Raw genomic sequence first — 7,787 nt, forward strand, 5'->3', positions numbered from 1 at the left:
CTCCAGCCACCCTAGTCAGACTGTTCGCTCTGCTACCGCACGAAAAGCGGCACGGGAGCGCCAAATCTAGGTCCAAGAGGCTTCTAAACAGCTTCTACTCCCAAGCCACAAGTCACTTTTTTTATTAACTCTACCCACATGTACTTATTACCTTTTTGTGTATTAAGTAGTTGTTGGGGAATTGTTAGATATTACTGCACTGTCGGAACTAGAAGCACAAGCATTTCGCGACACTCGCATTAACATCTGCCAACCAATACTTGCTTGATATGTTTTCCAGTTTCTTGAAACACTTTGCAAATGCAACCTATTTCTATGTGAAAACTGAAATGATCAACTCATTCTTTTTTCGTAGACTCTCTTATCCAGAGTAACTTGCATTAGTGAGTGCATACATTTACATCCTTTTTCGTACTGCGCCCTGTGTGGCTATGGCTGAACCACTGAATGGTCTGCGTTACCACCTTATTAATAGGGCTACAGTGCATAGGATGCGGTGATCAGTTGACTGACAGGTGTAGGCTACTGTAGAATGATAAACGTTTCTCTTGTGTGGATGCTTGCCACCGTTTTACAGGTTTTTCAAAAAGGCAAAAAGCCTGAGAGGGACGGTGACTGGTAACAGGGTTCTTAATGATTTTATTTCAGGTTTTGAAATAGTTTTTTTCTGATTTGTTTCAGTTTTCGTTTACTATAATAACCTTGGTGCCGACTTCACAATGATGCGCCAACTAAGACACTGCATCTCAGCGCGAGGTCTCACTGCAGTACCTGGATCGAATCCAGGCTGCATCACATCTGGCCATGATTGGGAGTCCCATAGGGCGGTGCACAATTGGCCCAGCGTCGTCTGGGGTAGGCCGTCATTGTAAATAAGAATATGTTCGTAACTGACTTGCCTTGTTAATTAAAGGTTAAATGTACAAAAACAATGGTTTGGTCTATCTGTCAGTGTGACTGTCTGTCGTTCTGCCTTTTAACCACTAGAGGGAAGTGTTGTAATATCTCAAACACTTACATTGGACCAGAGATTGACACATGAGTTACAACACCACACCCAGTCTCAGGGATGGCTAACTGGAAATTCCTTTGGTCTCGAACTGAGTTAGGTAAATAAGCTTTTAGCTTTCTTCCAGCTTATTTGTGGAACAACCTTCAACATGTTCTTAAATGTGATGTTTTGGTGCCTCCAAGGCAATTCAGAAAGCTGATTGAGGACCTTTTTTACTGATGAATGTGTTTTTATTTTATGACTGTTTTTCTTTCTGCTTGCATTTTCTATTTATATAGTGTGTGTATTTTCCATAATGTGGCATTCGGGGCTCATCTGTAAAATATACCTCAGTATGACTACCTCATAAAGGTTAAATAAAACCTTTAAAAATGGACTTCTCACTCGACTGCTGCGTGTCTAGGGTAAGTGAGGCCAGAACCGCTGTAACATCATATATCATACCTGTTATGTAAAGATGAGTTATACTAATAAACCTGAACTTGAAAGGAAGCCATGTTAGAGAACTGATATACAGTAAAGAAGTCCGGTGACGTTTAAGATGATGGAGCGTTGTTCATGAGCATTGCCTTATTTCTGTTACAGCATATTGGATGACTTTCATTCATATTCCAGGCATGATGCTCAAATTGTCCATATACCCATCAGGAGGTTGCTACAACCTAGCCTGTGAATGAAAGTTTACAAACCTTTTCCAAGCCAAACCATATCATTACATTACATATCATAACCACTACACACAGCCTACATCGTTGTCACCATATTCACTAAAGTAATGTCTTAGTCAACATAGCTAATAAAACTAACGTGTTAGTAAACCCACTACAATCATTCAGCGTTACAGTGTGCAGTCCACATTTCAGTTGAATGCATTCAGTTGTACAACTGACTTGGTATCCCCCTTTCCGTTTCCAGTCAGTAAGCAGTTAATGTAACAGGGTTGGTTTTGCCTCTAAAGAAAGGTCTATTTAATGTTCAAGCATTCTTATTGGTTGGTTCAATTCCGATGACAATAAGGCATGTTGTTATTGGCCCCGCTTGCAGACTAATTGCAGCTAATTGTTTACTCCATGTGTAACTCTGTGTTGTCTGTTCACACTGCTATGCTTTATCTTGGCCAGGTCGCAGTTGCAAATGAGAACTTGTTCTCAACTAGCCTACCTGGTTAAATAAAGGTGAAATAAAAAATAAAAAAATAAAAAAGACAGGGGGAGATCGCGAACGTCAGGTCTCCCCAGTATGAAAATGTGATGCAAGGGGTCGGTCACGTTCTGAATACTGTTTTCAATTTTACAATGTGTACAAGTTTGCTGTACATTTCTGATTTATACATGTGTAGGTATATGGTACCTGTTAGGGATAGAGGGGCTTTCCGGGATGTGCTTTGGTATATGATTGCTGTATATAAGTGTGTTAGCTAGCATGCACCGATGTAATGGTCACATAAGCTCACTGCTAACACAGTTGTCTTCATGCTACATATTTGACCATCGACAGCCATCGACATCATTAAGCCCTTCACAACTAACGTGCTGTTCTCTATTTAACAGCAGATAATAAATAATGCTCAACTGGGACGATTTATTTGGACAAAACACAATGCAAGGAGAGTACGATTAACATCTGCTATCACTGGTGTCATGACCTGGATCATAAGCATCAATGTAACAGTTTCGCTTGCGTCCCTCTCCTTGCTCCTACCTGGGCTCGAACCAGGGACCTTCTCTCTGCACACATCAACAACTGCCTCCCACGAAGCATCGTTAATCATCGCGCCACAAAAGCTGCGGCCCTTGCAGAGCAAGGGGAACTACTACTTCAGGGTCGCAGAGCAAGTGATGTCACCGATTTCAAAACGCTATTTAGAGCGCACCACGCTAACTAGTTAGCCATTTCACATCGGTTTCACCGGCGGTCCCCAGTGGCAATAAATTAGTCAAACCAAAAGCTTACCTTGACTTGGAAGAGTTCTAGTGTTGCGTTGGATAGTCATAGCCAGCTAACATAGCATACTTCTGTTTGAGTAGGCTAAACTAGCTAGCTGCATTTGCTGGCTAATTGAGTGAAACTGAAAAAGAAATGCGATCTCTCTCTTGCTTCTCCTTCATTTTGGAAGAAAATTATTTGTTCAAAACAGTTCAACTATTGTCTTTCTCTCTCTTTGAGTCAACTATTCACCACATTTTATGCACTGCAGCGCTAGCTAACTGTAGCTTATGCTTTCAGTACTAGATTCATTCTCTGATCCTTTGATTGGGTGGACAACATGTCAGTTCATGCTGCAAGAGCTCTGATAGGTTGGAGGACATCCTCCAGAAGTTGTCATAATCACTGTGTAACCATGATCCTCCTATGTTTTGTATTGAAGTCCATGTACCCAGAGGAGAATGGAAGCTAGCTGCCCTTCGGCCACACCGTGGTGCTACCATACAGAGTAATGTTGAGGCTACTGTAGAGCTTCATTGCAAAATAGTGTTTTAATCTATTTTTTGGTGACGTGATTATATTTTGTTCAGTTTTATCTAAAAAGTACAACTTTTTAAATATTTTAAAAATATATTTTTTAATGAAATTCAGGTTGATGGTCCTCTCCTTCCTATGAGAAGCCTCCACTGAAAGAAGTTCACAATAACTGGGGCATAGCCAGACATTTGTTGGTGGGGTGGGGGCTGCAGAAATGTGATTTTTGCCTGACTCCCTAGTGGGTGGGCCTGTGCCCACCCATGCCTATGCCCCTGCACAATAAATACATTACACTGAGAGTTCAAATCAACTCAGGCTGACACCACAATGCTTCCTCATATTTTGGTTTCAGCCAAAACTCCAGGCAGGCTGATTTAGATTAAAAGTTTGTGTGATTTACTTTTGGTTTCAGTCCCATACTTAGTCTCAGTTTGCTTAGGTAATAAACCCAGCCAATCAGATGATGACAGGGTAGATGATTTCGGGAGTTTCCTCCCTGTAATTGGAGGGTTTGAGGTTTCTAATGCCAGTGGTGTGTGTGTGTGTGTGTTTGTCTGTGTAACCCACAGGGGGGAGATGGCGAGGCTGTAACTGGGGAGTTGCTGGGGTAGTTTATTTCTGGAGTCTTTGTGTGTGTGTGTGTGTGTGTGTGTGTGTGTGTGTGTGTGTGTGTGTGTGTGTGTGTGTGTGTGTGTGTGTGTGTGTGTGTGTGTGTGTGTGTGTGTGTGTGTGTGTGTGTGTGTGTGTGCTTCTGAGTGGCTCTGTCCGGACAGTTTGCCCTTATCCAACAGCTGAGCATGTGCCAATGCAGGGGGGCATTTAACGCTCCCCCTACAACCCTCCCGACCCTCTCCACCCTACCCTCCCAACTACCCCCTCACTCCTTTGTCCTGCTGGTAATTATCGGAGTTGATGAGAACTCTAAAAATATGTCATATTGCCCCTCTGCTCTACCCAGTGACTGGCAGTTACACTATTACTGATTGGGAGAATGGACCCGTCCAGAACCTCGGGTTGTGGTTATGATTTTACTGTGCTTTAGTTGAATGTAAGTTGCTCTGGACAAGAGTGGCTGCTAAATGACTAATACACTCGCTGCCGCGCAGGGATCTATACCAGATACCTTTATGGTGATGACAGGCAATTAATAGGGGTGGTTAGGGTGACTATCTCTCCTCCCTCACATGCCCCTCAACACCCTTTGGACTGAGAAAGCCTTTAGCTACAGGTATATCCCATCACCACGGCTGTAAAGTATAGTTGGTGATAGACTGTACTCTCTATAACACAATATCACATTGTTCTCATTTTCCCAAATGCCCCAATTATAGACTTTTTAGAGAGCAAAACCCCACGTCTCTCTTTAAAACAGACAAATTGCCCTATTTGTGTTTTGTTCTTACGAGAAGTGATGCCCATGTCCGTGATGTGTGGCTTAAACACCTCGTTTCCATGGTAACACGGGTCAAAGTTCGACACCTGTCAGTCATTAGGTGGGCTGTGCGGGCCATGTGACAACACTTAACCTCCGACACCTGGGAACTGTTTACGGTCACTCCCCTCCCCTCCCCTCAGGCCGGCGTTCGGATAGGTCAGACAGCCCTGTGGCTCTCCTTATGCTTTTGGACTGGGAGTCTGATTGGATCAGTGTGAATGCATGGTACTAGCCTGGACTTCCCCTTCCTCTAGCCTTAGGTGTCCGAGCGACACACACACACACACACACACACACACTTGAAAACTTGATATGCAGGAGGAATTCATGTAAGGCTTATACCTTTTTTAAAAAATGAATTCAGTAACACTTTATTTTAAAGCCCAGTTTAAGCTGGTACTTTCTATTTACTTGGCAAATCTCTAGAAACGTTCTGGTATTTACCTAGAACAATTTCAACACAATTGGTACTTACCTGGTACCAAGTGCCACATACAGTAGTGAAGCTGGACTTGTCAATAAATCTAAAAGAAACCAAAGCCTATTTATTACGCCAATATTAGGTCATTAGTGTTTTTAAAAAAAAATCGAAGTAACTATTGGTGGACTGTAAAATGAACCATCCATTCATTCATATAATGACACGTGGCTGTAGCAAGTTGCATATCTGCACAGCTACAGGAATGTACAGGTGAGAACCATGACCCCTGGCCTGACCCGGCAGGAGGATGCCCAGGATTCCACAGGAGATGGAGAATACCCCAAATTCTGCAGTAGAATACCGGTACCCAGAGTTCCACCTTAGAATGACCAGAATTTAGCTGGCTCAAAACTAGCTAGTCAACGTTTTTGTACGATATTTCACAGATGTAAGCCCAGTTCTGGAATCTCCATCGAAAGTGTTTCATTCCAGGAATATGTTTCTAGTCTTTGTCCTGGAAAATGGCCCGTATAGCCCCAGCCTATAGCCCTGTCATGTGTATCCACCTGTCGTGGCCTTGATGGCTGTTGTTCCAGTCAGTTGTTATGACTGACCCAGGATAGAGCTAACGACACTTCAAAGGTGCCCCGCTTATTGTCGAGATGCCCTCCTGCACTTAGACGTGTGTTTGGTGTGTGTGTCCCTGCTGGATTGCATGAATTGAGCTGTACTTATAAGTAATTTTTTTTTTTTTTTCAATAAATTTTCTAAATAACATTGACTGGAAGAGATGCAAGCAGCTGGTGAAGCACACACACACACACGCACACACAGAGATGTAGCATGGACTGTCAGCTATGCGCGGCAGCTTGGTAAGGGTAGATTAGTTTCCACTCGCTCATGGCTTTCACGGTAACACTATCTTCGGAGGAGTGGAGCCTCAGCCTCTACCCCACATCATCTCATATCTGGACCGAAGCCCCAGTCCCAGCCCAACCCAAACACGTAGCACAGGGCTCTCCACTGGTCCCAGCCCAACCCTACAGGGCCCCACAGCCTAGCCCAACACAACTATAGCCCATAATCCCTGTGGCAGACCAGCTGCATTCTCCAGTGAACTAAAACATATTTAGTTAGTTGCCATTGTCTCGGTAACTGGCATTTTAAACTTTTACAGCTTGTATACTGCTGGAAGGATAATGGCATGTACAGACAGTGATATTACTACTGATTTCTGTGGCCATTGGTCACGCCCCCCCCCCACAGAAGAGGGTAAAAGAGGGGATTTGGAAGACAGGAAACAGCAGGAGAGGAGAGAGATTTTACTCTACACTCTGCCAGTAAACCTACAACACCGCAGGTTTATTACAGTTCTAGTTTGTCTGACCGTTTCATTCATAACTAAAACATAACACGGCCCATTGAATAGCCACACAAGGGTTTTCTATAGGAAAAGAACATGAAGTGCCATCCGGTCTGTGAAGGAGGCGTAACAATTTAGGGGGAACAGCCGGAACGAGGCTTGAACCAGCAACTCTATGGGAAACAATTCTCCAGCCAAAAGCAACTGAGAGGGGACAGGGGACAGTGTGCACGTGTGTGTGCTTGTGTATACATGTGCATGTAGGTGGGAGAGGTGTGGGTGAAAGACAAATAAGTCGTGTCAGTAGCAATAAGGCTTGTCTGAAGAGAACCAGATGTTTTGGAGAGAGCTCCAGAAAATATTATTACTGGATGAGAGACCAGCCCCTTCCTCTCCTCTGCCCGCCCCTCACACAATAACACCCACACTCTCACCTCAGATATCCCTCTCGGTTCTCTCGTCTCTCTTCATCCTTCTCGACTATCTCCCCTCTCTTCTCTACCACTCTTTTCTCTTCTCTCCCTCGTTATTTCTCTCTCTGCCGCCCTTCACTTCCTGGAGGATGGTGGATCAGGGGCATCAGTCTGTCAGGGGCCGTCTAGTAAGTGCACGCACGCACCTGCAAACAGCCACCCACACAAGTCTGTCAGGGGCCGTCTAGTAAGTGCACGCACGCACGCACCTGCAAACAGCCACCCACACAAGTCTGTCAGCTAACTCGTTAGAGTAATCAGATGTGTAAAGTACATAAGTAAAACTACTTTAAAGTACTACTTAAGTATTTGGGGGTGTATCTTTCCTATTCATGTTTTTGACAACTTTGACTTCACTACATTCCTGAAGAAAATAATGTACTTTTTACTTCATACATTTTCCCTGATACCCAAAAGTACTCGTTTCATTTTGAATGGTTAGCAGGACATGAAAATGTTTCAAGTCACGCACTTATCAAGAGAACATCCCTGGTCATCCCTACTGCCTCTGATCTGGCGGGCTCACTAAACACACGTTTCGTTTGTAAATTATGTCTGAGTATTGGAGTGTGCCCCTGGTGCCCCCCTATCGGTAAATACAAAATTGACTTTCGATACTT

Source organism: Oncorhynchus keta, chromosome 6 (genome assembly GCF_023373465.1).
Source record: "Oncorhynchus keta strain PuntledgeMale-10-30-2019 chromosome 6, Oket_V2, whole genome shotgun sequence".
Lineage (NCBI taxonomy): Eukaryota > Metazoa > Chordata > Actinopteri > Salmoniformes > Salmonidae > Oncorhynchus > Oncorhynchus keta.